This window comes from Petaurus breviceps, unplaced genomic scaffold, assembly GCF_028583685.1.
Source record: "Petaurus breviceps papuanus isolate PSGF00001 unplaced genomic scaffold, PetGlider_PUasm1.0 139, whole genome shotgun sequence".
Classification (NCBI taxonomy): domain Eukaryota; kingdom Metazoa; phylum Chordata; class Mammalia; order Diprotodontia; family Petauridae; genus Petaurus; species Petaurus breviceps.
Window position 1 is genome coordinate 6,703,441 of NW_027185697.1, and position 16,590 is coordinate 6,720,030.

The 16,590-nt window shown below is 39.6% G+C and overlaps 1 protein-coding gene and 1 non-coding gene across 4 annotated transcripts in view; both read right to left on the minus strand.

Annotated features, from left to right (window-relative positions):
* Positions 1–16,590, minus strand: part of CTNNA2 (catenin alpha 2) — a 1,588,763-nt gene that overhangs the window by 823,360 nt on the left and 748,813 nt on the right. The gene's annotated exons all lie outside the window — the stretch shown is intronic.
* On the minus strand, positions 2,608–2,709 carry LOC138146299 (U6 spliceosomal RNA). The gene has a single exon (XR_011164451.1). It is a non-coding gene; the product is annotated as a U6 spliceosomal RNA (small nuclear RNA).

A 16,590-nucleotide genomic window follows, 5' to 3' on the forward strand; every position in this document is an offset into this window, starting at 1 on the left:
TCCCATAGGAGTCCAAACTCAGCAGCAGTCGCTGCCAGCCATAGTTAGAGTGACTAATCACCTGCCCAATGGCCAGTAGATGCCCTAATTAAAAAGTAATTACCACAACGAAACAAATACACACGGGCATTCCCCCAACATGGTGAACGGAGCTATAGCACATTTTGGGTGTTTGATGAATTCATTAACAGTGCCAGCAAAAATACATACATAGAAATACATACATACATATACATATACACACATTGCCAAAGCAGGGCAAAGAACTAGGAGTGGTCATGCGCATATTAACTTTGAAAAGTCTTTGGTTCAATTACATTTAACAAGATTTTATTAAGCAGCTATTGTTTGCTAGGCCCTGGGGATACAAAGAAAGAACAGAAAAGAATTTTTTTTTCCTCTATACCTTTAAATTCAATAAGGAGGATTAGACAGGAAAGTAAACACAAGTGAGGGTATAAAAGTGGATGGATATATGAGACCTCAAAATGCTCCAGGTCTACTGTCACTTGGGAAAATCTTGGAAGGCATCCTGGACGAGATGGCTGCTGAGATGAGCATTGTAAGAGAGAGGGAGAGACAGACAGAGAGAGACAGAGAGACAGAGAGAGAGACAGACAGACAGACAGACAGACAGAGAGAGACAGACAGAGAGATAGAGAGAGAGACAGAGAGAGAGAGACAGACAGAGAGAGAGACAGAGAGACAGAGAGAGAGAGAGAGAGAGAGAGAGAGAGAGAGAGACAGAGAGACAGAGAAAGAGAGAGAGACAGAGAGACAGAGACATAGAGACAGAGACAGAGAGAGAGACAGAGAGAGATGAAGAGAGACTTGACTGAAGGCATGGGGTTATACAATCATAAGAGCATGGATCTAAATTTAGAAAAATCCTATGAAGTCATCTATCTCTTATCCCCTAATATTAAACATAAGGAAACTGAGTTCTAGGAGGGTAAGTTGATTTGCCCAAGGGCACAGAGGTAGTAAGTTTTGATGATTTTACCCCTGGCATGGCTGATGACTAGATCCAGTGCACAGGGTAGGAGCCAGAATGTTGAGTTCTGTAAGTATCTAGTTATTCAATTTGCCTAGAACCTTAGAAGAATGGGGTGGCAGAGTACATTGAAACTGGGCTGGAGAGGTAGACATTTATAGTGAGATTGTGGAGGGCCATATCTGATGCCCTGAATGATTTGTAGTTTATCATCAAATGCAAGAGGAGCGACCGAAATTTGTTGAAGAGGGATTGACATGGTCAGACATAGACGTTATAAAGTTTGAAAAGGTAGGTTATTACAGTATTCGATGAAGAAATGGAAGTGGTGAACATAAAACACTTTTTGTTGTTTAGCAAATGAAGCTGGAAAGCAGACACTGGGTCAAGATGATGGTAAGGAAGTTGGTGGTAGTTTTTGTTTTGTTTTTAAGGATCAAAAACAACCAAAAGTTTGCAGACATCATTTACTCAGTAAGCCAAATCTATTTGGAGATGGTATTTATTGTGTGTTCCTTAAATGTATGAGTAAATGAAAAGGACTTATTAAATCCTTACCATGTGTCAAGCAGTATTATGAGTGTTTAGGATAAAAATACATAAACAAGAAAATCCTTGCCCTCAAGGAGCTTACCAATAAATTGGTAGCCATCAAAATAAAGGTCCACTGCTTAGGATGATATAATTAGCATCTCAAAGATTAAGGACTTAAGAATTAGAAGGAACCTTAGAGTAATTCAGATTCAGAAAAATAACAGGAAATTCTACTCTTCATATAGTAGATGACATTTGTATATGACATTAAGATTTACAAGGTAGCAAGGTGGCACGGTGGACAGAGGGCTGGACCTGGAGTCAGGAAGACCTGAATTTAAAGCTGGCCTCAGACACTTACTAATTCTGTGACGTTGGGTAAGTCACATGATCTTGTTTGCCTCAGTTTCCTTATCTGTAAAATAAGGTAAAGAAGGAAATAGCAAACCACTCAATTATATCAACAAAAAAACTCAAAATCAGATGGTGAAGAGTCAGACATGCATGAACAACAATAAAGATTACTCAAAATAAAGTTTCTCACAAAAATCCTGTGAAGCAGGTGCTAAGATTAAGACAATGAGGCTCAGAGAGGTTAAAAAATTTTCACTTACTGTTAAAGGCAAAATTAGAACTCAAGTTCTTATGACTACTATTTCAGTAACACGTTTTTTTCACTACACATCCTTAATCAATTGGGAGTCAAAAGACCATCTCCCTACCTCCATCCAAAATGAGAAAAGAGTGGGAACAGAGGAGTCAAATCCTTTGGCCTCTACACTTCATTACTTTGCAAATCAAGTAATATATTGCTTTATGAAAAAACACCAGACCTATGAACCTTTAACTCTACATTTCCATTCTCATTATACATTATTTCTCATTATACATTATTAATATATACATTACACTCTGGCCAGCGAAACTGGCCTTTTTGCTATTCCTCACACGACATACAATCTTCCATCTTGGTTCCTTTGCTCTGCTTGGCCCTATGTGAAGTCTTTTGATAACATCCTCCCTCCCTGAACACAGCACCCTTCTTCCCTAACTACCGTGTTTCATTCTGTCTCTATCCTTTTAACAAGGAACACTTCATGATATGTATGCCATCCTTGTGTAGGGGCCATGCTCATGTCATCTGTATCATTCCAATTTTAGGATATATGTTGGCAAAACTAGTGCCATTTATTCTTCATACTGTTATGTATGTTTCTCTCAAATGTACAAATTTGCATGTGTGTGTGAGTGAGTGAAAAGTACAAATGTCTGAAATCAACATTAGCATATTGAGGCCAGAGACCACTTCATTTTTGTCTCTGTCTTTCTAGTGCCTAGCACTTAGTAGTGATAGATTAGTTGATGACAGGTCTAATTGATTTATGTTGCTGTCAATATGAGGAATAATCAATTCCCACTGTTATTATGTTTGAAGGTAGTTGTGGTTTGGGATCAGATTTGGAGCAAAGATCTGAGCTCAGATCCTGCCTTTGGCACTTACTACCTGCGGGTCCTTTGACCAATTACTTCATAAACCTGAGTTTCCTAATCTAAAAGATGAGAAGTTTGGCCTTGATATAATATGAGGGCCTCTCCATCTCTAATTCGCCAATGCTTTAATTAGGCTTTCCCAGATAGAGACGTAACTAGGAATTCTGATACCTGAGTCAGAGCGATTTGAGGGATTTGGGTGGTTGGGGCAGAAACCCAGAAATTGCTGCTGGGTAGAGTCAGGAAGGGTCAGGGAAAGTGACATCTCTCTCCTGGGCCTCAGTTTCCTTATCTATAAAATGAGGAAGTTGAACTATATGGTCTCTGAGGTCTCTTCCAGCTCTCAATCTATGATCCTATGTAAGATTAATGCTAAGGAGTACTGGAATGGGTTGAGGTAAGGACGGAACAAAGGTCAAATTTCTCAGGGTTTTTATATTGCTTCTGTTTTCTCTGCCAAGGAGAATTAACTTTTGGATTGGAAAAAGAAACGGGGGAAGACTAATGAAGAGTCAATATGGGCAGCTATGTGGCACAGGTGGATAGAGTGATTGACCTGGAATCAGGAAGACTACTTTTCATAAGTTCAAATCTGGTCTCAGGCGCTTATTAGCTGTGTGATGCTGGGCAAGTCACTTGATCTTATTCCTTTAGTTTCCTTATTTTTAAAACGACTGGAAAAAGAATTGGGAAGCCACTCTGGTCTCTTTGCCAAGAAAACCCCAAATACAGTTACAAAGATTTGGACATGACTGAAAATGACTAAACAACAAAAGAGTCAATGCCCAAGAAAAGTAAGAGAGCACTTGGCTGCCCTTTCAGGAATCCAAGTCACTTGGCCCAGACGATCTCCATTTCTTGTTACCAAAGTACTGGTACATGGGAAGGTTGAGCCTTAACCAGTTAACATTGAAAGACTTAGTGGAATGCAACCATCAGGTGTTGTAATTTTCAAAAATGAAGAAAAGATAGTATCTTCAAAGGGAATATCAATGATACAAAAGCTGATTCCTGGCAAAATTCTAAAAATGTATTAGAATTTTTAAAAAGTCCTTATCCCTCTTCAATATCACCTAGTTTTCCCAGTATAATGTCCCTTTCCTTCTCTCAGCCATTCCCTTTAAACATAAAAGAGGAAGCAAAAAAAGTTCAGCAAATCTAACCAGGACAATTAATAATCTGATATACAATACATTATTAATAAATTGTTGGGAGAACACGTAGAAAAGGAAATAGTGATCGCCAGAAGCCAGCAGAGTATCATCAGAAACAGGCCATACCTGGCTAACTAAATTTCTATTTGTGATGGCATTACTAACCTGCCAAGTGGAGAGAATGCTCAAAATATTATTTATATAGATTTTAGCAAAACATTTGAGAAAATCTCCTGTGCTGTTTCTGTCTTTGTATACACAGGACCTAGGAATGGTTCCTGACCCATAAGCATTCCTTAAATGTGCATTGAATTGTACTTCTAATCCATATAACTGAATTTCTCATATAACCAGAGTGTAACCCTTTATGCTACAACACACAAATAGCTTAAAGTATTCTCTACATATTTTTTCTTAAAAAATATGGTAATATTTCCCTGTCTTGTTAAACAGAGCACAGAGCCCATTATTTATGCCTTGTTTAATAACCCAAGGTCTTCATTATGAATATAAATTATTTCCAATTAGGATGGAGGCCCTCAGGGGCTCCTAAAAGTCATATGACTGTTTGTACATATACAATGGACTGTTCAAAGATCATTTACCACCAAAGGCTTAGCTTTTCATGCCTTTCTAGTTCTTACACACCCAACTTTATAGATGAGAAGAAAAATTAAGTGACTTGCCCAACGTTATGCCATTAGGAAGTATTTGAAAGCAGAATTTGAACCCAGACACTCCAGACAATATCTTCTATATCATTATGCCTTCCTAGTTCAATGCATGATAAGAAACGAGTGGATCTTAAATCTGGTTGCTATTGGCTATTGCTACTCAGCACTCCATTCACCCTTTCTTATCTCTGTCCACCACTTAATTTTGTTTTCCTCTCTATCTTCTTGGTTTTTCTTTTCCTACTCAATTTATCTTATTGGCCCATTTCCCTACCATGCTGTTTCCCCAGATTGCACAACGAGAACCTTGGCTTCAACACTGATTTTTGTGCTTTTTTTTTTCTGCTTGGTGAACTGACCAGCCACATCCTGTCAAGTTCAGTCTCTGACTCTTGGACTTTCCTGTGGTTTTCCTAGCTTATTGCCACCCAATACTTCTGGCTCAAAAACAGTTCCTGGCTTTGGTGTAATCATGCATAGTTAAGGATGCCAGAACTCTGATCTCCAAACCACTGAGGTGTTCACTGAACTATTACATTTCTATCTATCTATCTATCTATCTATCTATCTATCTATCTATCTATCTATCTATCTATCTATCTATCTATCTGTCTGTCTGTCTGTTTATCTATGTATCTATCTGTCTTTCTGTCTATCTATCTGTCTATCTTTCTGTCTGTCTGTCTATGTATCTATCTGTGTCTGTCTATCTATTTGTCTATCTGTCTGTCTGTCTGTCTGTCTATCTATCTGTCTGTCTGTCTGTCTATCTATGTATCTATCTGTCTTTCTGTCTATCTCTCTGTCTGTCTGTCTGTCTATGTATCTATCTGTGTCTGTCTATCTATTTATCTATCTGTCTGTCTGACTGTCTGCCTGTTTGTCTGTCTATCTATCTATCTATCTATCTATCTATCTATCTATCTATCTATCTGTCTGTCTATCTGTCCATCCATCTATCTACACACATACATATATATGTATGTACACACATACATATGTGTGTCTAAATTTTTCCCCTTAAAGTAGAGCCTATCTTGACTTGCAGAAAATCTTGAGCCTGCAGAGGTGGGATATCCAGTATGTGGGGAGCTCCCATTATTTTGCTTCTATCTATTCCCACTTGACTTATGGTCATTGACCTACCCAATACACCATGGAAAACAAGACAGAACTCAAGCCCAATCTATTTTGCTACTTGTTAGGAGTTTTGGCCAGGAAGGAAATTGAAACCACATCCTGAAGTGATGAACAAGCAGCTCTGAAGACAGCATTTAGTCTTGCTTCCCTGTCCTCCGCTCCTATGGGAACTTGAGCGATGAGTGTAATTGCAGTCTGTTAACTACAGTCGGATATTATTTCAAGGCAACAGCTTTGCTGGTGTCGCTAGCAGTGATATAATAGCTTTGCTGCTTGGTGTAATAGCCGTGAATCGGGCCTGTTTATTGTCATATCTATTACGGGAAGTAATTAAAATTGCAGCTCTTTCCCTTTCAATTAGAATGTGGCATGGAGTTAATTTCAGATGCAGAAAGGTACAGGTATGCAATCAGGGGGGACTAAGGAAAAATATTCAATAATTATAAGAGGAACCAAAATAAGCTTCATTAGGAACATAGAAGAAAAATAGTCATTTAAGAGGGTGTGAAAATGAGCAACTAAATGAATAATTTATTACAAATAAAGGGGTCTGAAGGTAGGTCATTAGTTAGCCATTCCTTTACATAATGATTCCTAAAAGTTAACTCTAATCCCCCTCTATGATGAGATGCTTGGATGATTCGTTATTCACAGTGATGGATGAACCCACCCTTTCTCAGGCATTTGCTAAACTATCTTGGGCTCTCTGGGTTAGTTTATGTGATGGAGTCTACACATACCTATCTGTGAAAGGCTTTCTTGCTCACTGAGATTCATTAGACTATCACCTTTCCAGCCTCCACCAAGAAACAGAGAATAACATCCTTCTGCCTGCCTTGGAAGTCACTACATGAACAAAACTTGGTAGCTTTATGGAAAGAGAATAAATCAGAAATTTTCTACAAAGAACTGAAACCTGTTATAAACTGAGTATAGAGTCCTAAATAATTAAAGTCTCAATCATCGTGAGTTATGTTCCTACTGACTTTTTGGAAAACTGTTAGTTGAGAACTCATTTGTGTACTTGTCCATAAGAATCAATATGTCCTAAGTGCCAGGCACTTTGCTAAATGCTGCAGAATCAGACAAAATAAGTCTGTCCTCAAGGAGCTTATATTCTGTGGAGATTGGATGTGATACAGTATTTGCACGTGACAGTTTATATAAAAGACATTGAAAATAATTTGAAGGCAGTTTGGAAGCCTAGTACACTTGAAAAAAATATAAATATAAATCACTTCTAGCCTTAGTTTGCCACTAATCTCTGTATGACCTTGGGCAAGTCCCTCACCCACACCCCAACCCCATTCAAAATTTAGTTGCCTTGTCAAGGAAACAAAGTAGTTTAGAATGTTAGCCTGGATGTCAGGAGAGACCTGAGTTGGAAACATGTTTCTGACACTTATTTGTTCTGTAGCTATGACCATGTCATGAAACCCTATGAACCTTAATTTCTCCATCTGTGAAAAGGGAATAGTCATTCTATAGTGACCATGTAGGGTAACCTCATTTGAAATGCTAATTGTAAAGCACACAGTGCAGCGCCTAGCAAACAGCAGGAGCTTAATAAATACTTTTTGCCTTCTCCTTCCCCAGACAACTAGCCAGTGTTGATCTGCATTTTTTGAGAAATATTCCTTACTGAGATCTTCCTATACCAGTCAAGGAACAAGTCTTGATCCCTACCACACACACACACACACACACACACACACACACACTATAAGACTTCCCTCGCAGTATTCAAAAGATTGCAGATTTAGGGGTCGCTAGGTGGTACAGTGAGCAGAGCATCAGCCCAGGAGTCAGGAGGACCTGAGTTCAAATCTAGCCTGAGACACTTAACACTTACTAGCCGTTTAACCTTGGGCAAGTTACTTAACCCCAATTACCCTGCCCCCCCCCCCAAAAAGCCAAAAAAAAAAAAAAGATTGCAAATTTAGATCTCCAAGCAATCATCTTAGAGTTCACAGAACCTACTCTTTTCATTTTATGGGTGAGGACACTGATGCCCAGAGAGGTCATGTGAGGGGCCCAACGTTAAAAAGCTAGTAAGTGTTTTGTAAGATCTGATCCCAGGTCATTCCTACCCCAAAATCCTTTATCCACCAGCCACAGTGCTAGTTGGAAGGGACGAATGAATAATGAATATCAAGCTCATTTTAAATCTTGAATTTCTGGATCAGTGTCAGCCTTAGGGAAAGGAATTAGATAAGGAGGTAGCCTATGTTTGTATTAATTCTGAGAGCACATGGATAAGGAAACTTCCTTTACTGAGTCAAGCAGGCAATTTTTCTTCATGCTCTACTTTCTTTTGAGATAACTGACCCAGATAACAGCACCCAGAGAATTAGGGCGTGGTAAAGATTATTTTATTTTATTTTTGTCAATCAGTCAAGTCTGACTCTCTGTCACCCCAGTTGGTGTTGTCTTTGCCAAAACACTGAAGCAGTTTGCCATTTCCTTCTAGAGCTTATTTTACATATGAAGAGTCTGAGACAGACAGGGTTAAGTGACTTGCCCAAAGTCATTCCCCTAGTAAGGTTCTGAAGCCGAATTCAAAGTCAGGTCTCCTTGACTCCAGATCTGGCACTCTATTCATTGAGCCACCTAACTTTTCACAGCTGAGTCCAAATAGAGCTTGATACTTCCTACTGATATTACCATAATAAGCCCCTTATCCTCTGTTTGCCTCAGTTTCCTCATTCCTAAAATGGGGGTTATAAAGTACCTACCTCCTAGGGTAATTGTGAGGAGAAGATATCTGTAGAGTGCTTCACAAACTGTAAAAACATTCTCTAAGGATTAGAAGTATATCAGGAGTATCATTATTACTCCACACCTGGTACAGTGTACTTTTTCTCCTCTGCTGCCCTGATTTCTAAGTTCTGATGTGGATCAGATATTTCTTATGGCTCCAAGAAGCTTCCTCATCTGAAGGCATTTTCTCTCCTCTCTCGTCCCTGGGCAGCAGCATGGCCGCCATCGGTTCAGATGCTGGTATTTCTCCACAGCCTTTGCATGCTACACTTTGCCCTTTCTCAACAAGTAGGGTGGGTTTTTTGCTTGTCTTTTTGCTTTGTTTGTTTGCTCTTGTCATTTTGGTCACAGTCCCAGACTCGATGTAAACACCTGCTGCTTTCTTTTATTCCTCTGCAGGCAATCAGGTGAGAAGCACATTTTTCTTCATAGGTAAAAAAAAAAAAAAACCTACATAAAGTTCTTGGATTGTATAAAGCAGTTGTTCAGGCACGAGAGAGCTTCCTACTAGCCTTGTAAAATTCCCTAGATAAGAAAGCTTCAGTTTATAAACACAAACACACACACACACACACACACACACACACACACACTCCAATACTTTACCAGGTCTAAAAGAAATTTCAGTATTGCGAACAATGAAAGCTGCATTTGGGGCAGCTCATCGGTGCAGTGGGGCCTAGGGTCAGGAAGATCTGAGGTCAAATCCAGCTTCAGACACTTATTAGATGTGTGACCTTAGGCAAGCCACTTAATTTCTATTTGCCTCAGTTCCTTTTCTGTAAAATGGGGACACAGTGGGGAAAGAAATGGCTAACCACTTCAGTATCTTTGTAAAGAAAACCCCACAGACAAGGTCCATGGAGTCACATAGAATCAGACACAATTGAATGACTCATCATCAACAACAACAGACTGTATTTAGAGTAAACAAGATAGAGACTATGTCACTACCTTGCACAATAACCTTCATCAGCTCCCTATTGCCTCTGAGATAAAAATATGAAAGTCCTTTTTTTTCATATTTTCATATTTTCACAGTCTAACTCCAGAATCACCTTGCAGGCTACTGTTAAATCATCTCTCTTACAAACTCTATACTCCAATCACACAGGTCTCCCTGTAATTCCTCTTATGTTGCCTTCTATCCCCCATCTTGTTGACTCTGTACTGGCCATCATGAAGTCTACTTATCTAGATTTTCTTGGTTTCCCTAGTGGAATATACAGTATAAAGGTATTCTTGATGTCAAGGAATGTGAAGTCTAATATATGCTTCCTTTGTGAAACAGAGTAAACTTTTAAACTTAAGTTTACTTAAACTCTCTGGGCCTCCGTTTCCTTGTCTATAAAACAAGGGTTATAATTTACATTTTTTGGTAACCCCAGAGCTTAACTCAAATAGAAACAAATCCCTGAAGGTCAAGTATTGACTTAGAAAAGCACAGACTAACATACCTATGTTGTATTGTTTTTTCATTTGTTTTATCAAACCTTTCCCAATTCCATTTTATCTGGTTCCTTGTCACACTTTGGAATTTTATGGTCAGGGCCAACGAGTTTGACGTTGTTAAATTCAATCATCTCTAAGGTGAATTCTAGCTGGAATTCTATGGTCCTTTGGGGCAGTGGCTAATTCACTATTTATCTATAGATCTCAAGCAAGTCACACAGTGCCTTACACATAGTAGGCATCTACTCAATGCTTTTTAAATTGAATTGGATAGAATTCTCAGCAAATACAGTGTGGTTTGATAGCAAACCAAAACAGAAATAGATATCCTTGTGGTTATAAACCATCACTGGCTGCACCAAGTCACATCCTGAACCTGGGGCCAAGAGCTTTGGAAGGCAGGAAGGAAGCAAGTATTTATTAAGCACCTACTATGTATCAGTCACTGTGCCAAGTGCTTTACACATATTACATCACTCAATCCTCACAGGAACCCTGAAAGGTATCCCCATTTTTCACTTGAGGAAACTGAGGCAGGCAGAGGTAATGTGACTTGCCCCAGGTGACACAACTAATATCAATATCTGAAGCTGGATTTGAATATAAGACTTTTTGACTCCAGGCGCAGCACTCTATGGACTATGGCCCCTACTAGCTACTTCTGACATGTCTTTGTACATTTGTGTAGTGGACCTCATCTATTTATTTCAATGGGGTTGGGGTAGAGAAATTAAAGAAACAGCTGTAGAAGATTGAGGTTATCATGTTCCATTATTGGAGGACAATAACAATTTGAGATCCTTTCTTCATTCAAAACCAGGTCAAAACACCAAAGAACAAACAAACCCAAAACCACATTTTCAAAGACTTAAAACCAAAGTAAACAAGTCCAAAGTTACTGATGACCTCCAGTATCCAGCTGTCAATGAGTTTCATGACTCCCCAGATACCCTTGATCAAGGACACACATCTTATTCTCTAAGTATGGAGCCAAGCGGTGAAGATTTATAAAGATGATATTTTTTGTGGATTAGGAGGAAGAAGGATGATACATAATTATTATTTAAATGTACTGAACCTTTACTTCTTATGTGATATAAAATAACTATGTAGGAAGTTTAATTCATCATTTGGGTATAATCTCTTCCCTAGATACTCTTGCAATTGCTTAGAAAAGAAATAGGAGCAAATTTCATCCTCTTTCATTTCTGTTCAGTTTAGCAGCAGAGTTCACAGAAAATAAGCAAGAGGGAAAACATGGAGATGGCAGAGGACACAGTCAACTATGAGGCCAATTATGCCTATTTTAAGGTTAAAACACACAGTCTAGACACTGAATGCTGCACGGAGGGCTCTTCACTTTTAGAGATATTTTCATGCTAGGCAGTTTTCATACTGAGTGAGTCTACTTGGGGAAAAGATGAAAAGAAAGCATCATAGAGCTGACAGAGAGCTGTCCTCTGAGCTAGAAAGACCTGAGTTTGAATGCCCACCTCTGAAACATGTTGACTGTGTCACAATGGACAAATAACGATCCTCTCTGGACAGCTAAGTGGGCGCAGTGAATGGAGCCCTGGCCCTGGAGACAGGAGGACCTGAGTTCATATCTGCCCTCAGATACTTAACACTTACTAGCCATGTGACCTTTGGCAAGTCATTTAAACCCAGTTACCCTGCCTTCCCCCCTCCAAAAAGCAATTAAAATAATAATGATGATGATTCTCTCTGTGACCCCAGGCAACACTCAAAGACACTGATCAACCAACCAATGAGTCAGTCAACAAGCATTTCTTATTCACCTGCTCTATGGCCGGTGGTGTATTATGTACTAAACTTACATGTGTATGTGTATGTGTGTATGTGTTTATATGTATATATGTATATGTATGTGTATAGATATATATGTATAGATGTATACATGTTTACTTATACATACATATATATCAATCCTTGTAAACTCAGAGAGTGACAAATATATACATAAGTATGTGTAGAATATATTTGGCAATCATTCAAACATAAGAGGGAAAGGAACAGGGACTGGGAATGTGATTTCATTTATATAGAGAAATGTCCTTTATCAGGGAATATCAGCTTCCTTCATTGCACTTAATAATCTTAGAGAGTTTCCTAGGAAACCAAGAAGTCCTATCTTCTTCAGTGCCAAGGAGTCAGTATGGATCAAAGGCAAAAGAGAATATTTGAATCTCTTCATCAGGGATATGGGGATAAGATGAAATGAATTAACTAATTAATTAATGAATTAAATGAATAAAGTGCTTTGAAAACCTTAAAGAGTTACACAAATGCTATCACCATCACCACCACAATCACTGTCACCAACACAAACACCATCATCATCATCATTCATCTCCACCAATGTCACTGGGGGGAGTTGAATGATAAGGAAAAGTTTCTTGGTGCTTGATCTGTGTCTTAAAGGAGGAGGAGGATTGCATAAGATAGGCTTCAGTAGAAACTGCATTCTATGCATGGTGGGGTTGACCGATTAATAGGCACAGAGGTAGAAGGTGGAATTTGAAGATGGAGGAGCAGAGATGAACCCAATATGGCTGGATCCTAGAGTGTGGGGAGGGTAGCAATGTATGATAATATGGAGAAGATGGCTTCAGCACTTGCTATTTGGAAGGCTCTAAGTCATGAGGATGAAAAAGATCTCTTATTCAGGTCCTCTGACCTCAGGAACTTTAGAGTCTAACAGGAAGGCTAAAGTATCAAGAGAGATTCCAGGAAGAATGGGAAGATGCAGTGTGTCAGAGAAGTACTCAGGGCTCTGGGAGCCTTAGCTTACTACCTGCAGCATCCTTTTTTTCTGAAGCTTTGAAACACACACAAACATGCACATGTGTGCATGAGTGTGTGCGTGTGTATGTGTGTGTGTGTATGCAGCCAATTATATACATATACATACACTCATGGACAGAGAAAGAGAGAGAAGCGAGAGAGAGAGAGACAGAGAGAGAGAGAGAGACAGAGAGAGAGAGAGAGAGAGAGAGACAGAGACAGAGACAGAGACACAGAGACAGAGACAGAGAGAACCATGCTTGTAAGATGAAGTAATGAAAAGAGAGGAGGGGAAAGGATGCAGAAATGACATCAGAGAGAGGCCTTCTTCACTAAATACAATTTCCCCACTCCTTTATTAGCAATAGGTACCTAGGGGAGAGCTGGTTCAACTACAAGGCAGGCAAGTTCATTTTTCTTCACTGTGGGCACTTGTCTCTGCCTCCCCCACCTTTCTGGGGGACACTGTGGGGGAAATTGCCTGAGAGATAAAGAAACATAAATAACCACACCATTATAAGTGCCCCAGTTATCCTCCCACTCGTCAGGAGAGAGGTATTAGCAGAACTCAAGTATAACATAGTGATCCACCTCTAAGATAAGAACTAAAGAAGAAATGGAGCTCTCCCTCCTGTTCCTTTGGCAGAGGGGATGGAGCACCGGGTGGTAGGCTTGGAAAACAGGTTTGAAGACTACTTCTGATGCTCCCTAGCTGGGTTTCCTCTCCTCATATAGTCACATGCTGATTGGTCAAACAATAACCAATCACTAGGAACCAATGTCCCAATGACTATGCTGGAGATACAGAGATAAAGATGAAATGCTTTCATGCGCTCAAGGAAGTAACATTCTATTGGGAGAGACAATGTGGAGATGATATAGACATGCCTGTTGATATGGATGGAAATACAAATATTTAGATTTAAATGACATTGAAACAGATGTATAAGAGTGTGTGTGTGAGAGAGACAGAGACAAAGAGACAGGGACAGACAGAGGGGAGAGAGGGGGAGAGGGAGAGAGAGAGAGAGAGAGAGAGAGAGAGAGAGAGAGACAGAGAGAAAAATAAGGAGAGGGAGAGAGAGAAGGAGGGAGGGAGGGAGGGGAACAGAGAAGGGGGAAGGGAGAGAGAGCACATACTTATATAGAAAAGACAGGTGGCGTAATGAAGAGAGTGCCAGACTAGCAGTCACAAAAACCCAAGCTGAAATCTTGCTTCAGGCATGAGTCATGGGCAAGTTTTTTAACTTTTCTGTGCCTCAGTTTCCTCATCTACAACATGAGGGGGTTGAATTTTATGAACTTTATGGTCCCTTCTACCTTTAAATCTATAATGCTATGAGTATGGGACAAGGGAATGTTTTGTGGGGAGATACTAGTAGTCAAGGAAATCAAGAAAATTTTCCTATAAAAGGCACCACTCAAGGGTTTCAAGAAATTAGGGATTCTGAGATTTTGAATTGAAGAGGAAAAGGAAAGGACTTTCCTACTCATCTCTCATCTCTCTCTCTGTGTCTCTTTCTCTCTCTCTGTATATCTCTATCTGTCTGTCTGTTTCTGTCTCTCTTTCTCTCTGTCTCTCTCTTTCTCTGTCTCTCTCCTTCTCTGTTCTCCTGTCTTTCTCTCTCCTCTCTGCCTCTGTCACTCTGGATATAGCTCTGTCTCTGATACCCCCCCCCAAAAAAAACACACACACACAAACACTCATGTATGGCAGCTAATTGGTACATGGTGCAGTGGATGGAGAGTCAGGCATGTAATCAGGAACACCTGAGTCCAAATTCAGCCTTGGACACTTAGTAATTGTGTGACCCTGAGCAAGTCACTTAACCTGTTTGCTTCAGATTTCTATCTGTAAAATGGGGGTAATAAAAATACCAGTCTCCAAAAGTTATTCTGAGGATCAATTGATAAAAACAATGTAAAGTGCCTGATTCACAGTAAATGCTATATAAATGTTATCATTAATTTATATATATATATATACATAATATGTATTTTTTTTGTTAGATAATGGTTCCCATCCGTACTAAACTTAATATATCCATCTGTAAAATGGGAATTATGATTACCTGCTGCATCAGCTGTGGAGAGTTGTTGTTCAGTCATTTTCAGTCATGTCTGACTCTCTCTGACCCCATTTGGGATTTTCTTAGCAAAGATACTGGAGTATTTCGCCATTTCCTTCTTCAACTCATTTTACAGATGAAGAAACTGAGACAAACAGGGTTAAGTGACTTGCCCAAGGTCACACAGCTGGGTCCAGATTTGAATTCAGGTCTTCCTGACTCCGGGTCCAGCACTGTATCAACTGAGACACCTGGTTGCCTTGCAGAAGATGTTGTGGGACTTAATTGAAGTAGTCTCTGCAAAGTATTTCACAAACCCTAAAGTGTTATGGAAACATTAGCTATGTTATTATGTTGTTATTAGCATAATTATTTTCTAGAGGCTCATCATAATACTCTCCTCTGATTTGATCCTATGGGAAGACCATATGAAAGCTTCTCCCTTTGTATTAGATCTAAGCTATAGACAGGCACAGCTGTAAAAGTGACGTGTGGAGACCATCAATCCGCCCTTGTCATTTTCTAGAAGAGGCAGCTTTGGTGCAGAGTGCTACCGCATCTCACCAGCCTCCTGGAAAAAGCCATTTCTCCCCCCAGCTCCCATGTTCTTTCTTCTCCTCCCGTTACTCAGTTCTTTATATCAGGCGTCCAACCTCAGCACTCAATCAAAACTGCTTTCTCCAAGTTCTCATTGAATCTCTTCATGACCAATCCTGATGGTCTCTTCCTACACTTTGTCCTATACATCTCTGCTGCATTTGATCTTATTTACCACGCTCTCATCAGAATGCTGTTTCTAGTATCTGCAAACCTGGGTTCAAATCTCGCCTCGGACACCAACAGAAGCTTTTCCCAATCCTTCTTAATTCTAGCCCCTTCCCTCTGCTGAGTATTTCCTAATTGTCGTGGATACAGCGTCTTTGTTCCTCGTTGTTTACATGTCTCTCCCATCATTATGTAGTCAGGCCCTCAAAGGCAGTGGCTATCATATGCCTTTCTCTGTATCGTTAGCACTTAACACAGTGCCTGACACATAGTCGTCATTGAAATGCTTACGGACTCTGCTGCCTCACATATGTCACAGCCTATCTGCACCTCATCTACTCATCTGTAAAATGATACTAACCTAAATAGCCTTTCAGATTTTTTCAAACTCTAAATCTCTGTTCGTATGGTCATCTCTCCTGTCTGGGTTTCCATGACACGTCTCTTATTTTGTTCTCCTACAGAACAGGGATTCTTAACCTGGGGAAGGTGAACTTTTAAAAAATATCTTTTGATACTGTGTTTTAATGTAATTGCTTTTCTTTTAATCCTATACGTTTTATTTTATATATTGAAAACGTAGTCTCAAAAGGGTTCCATAGATTTTACACTGTCAAAGAGGGTCCATGACACATGCAAGAAAAAATAATGGTTAATAATTTGAATCATGTAAGCTCCCTAAGAGGGGTCTTTCCTTCCTTCCTTCCTTCCTTCCTTCCTTCCTTCCTTCCTTCCTTCCTTCCTTCCTTCCT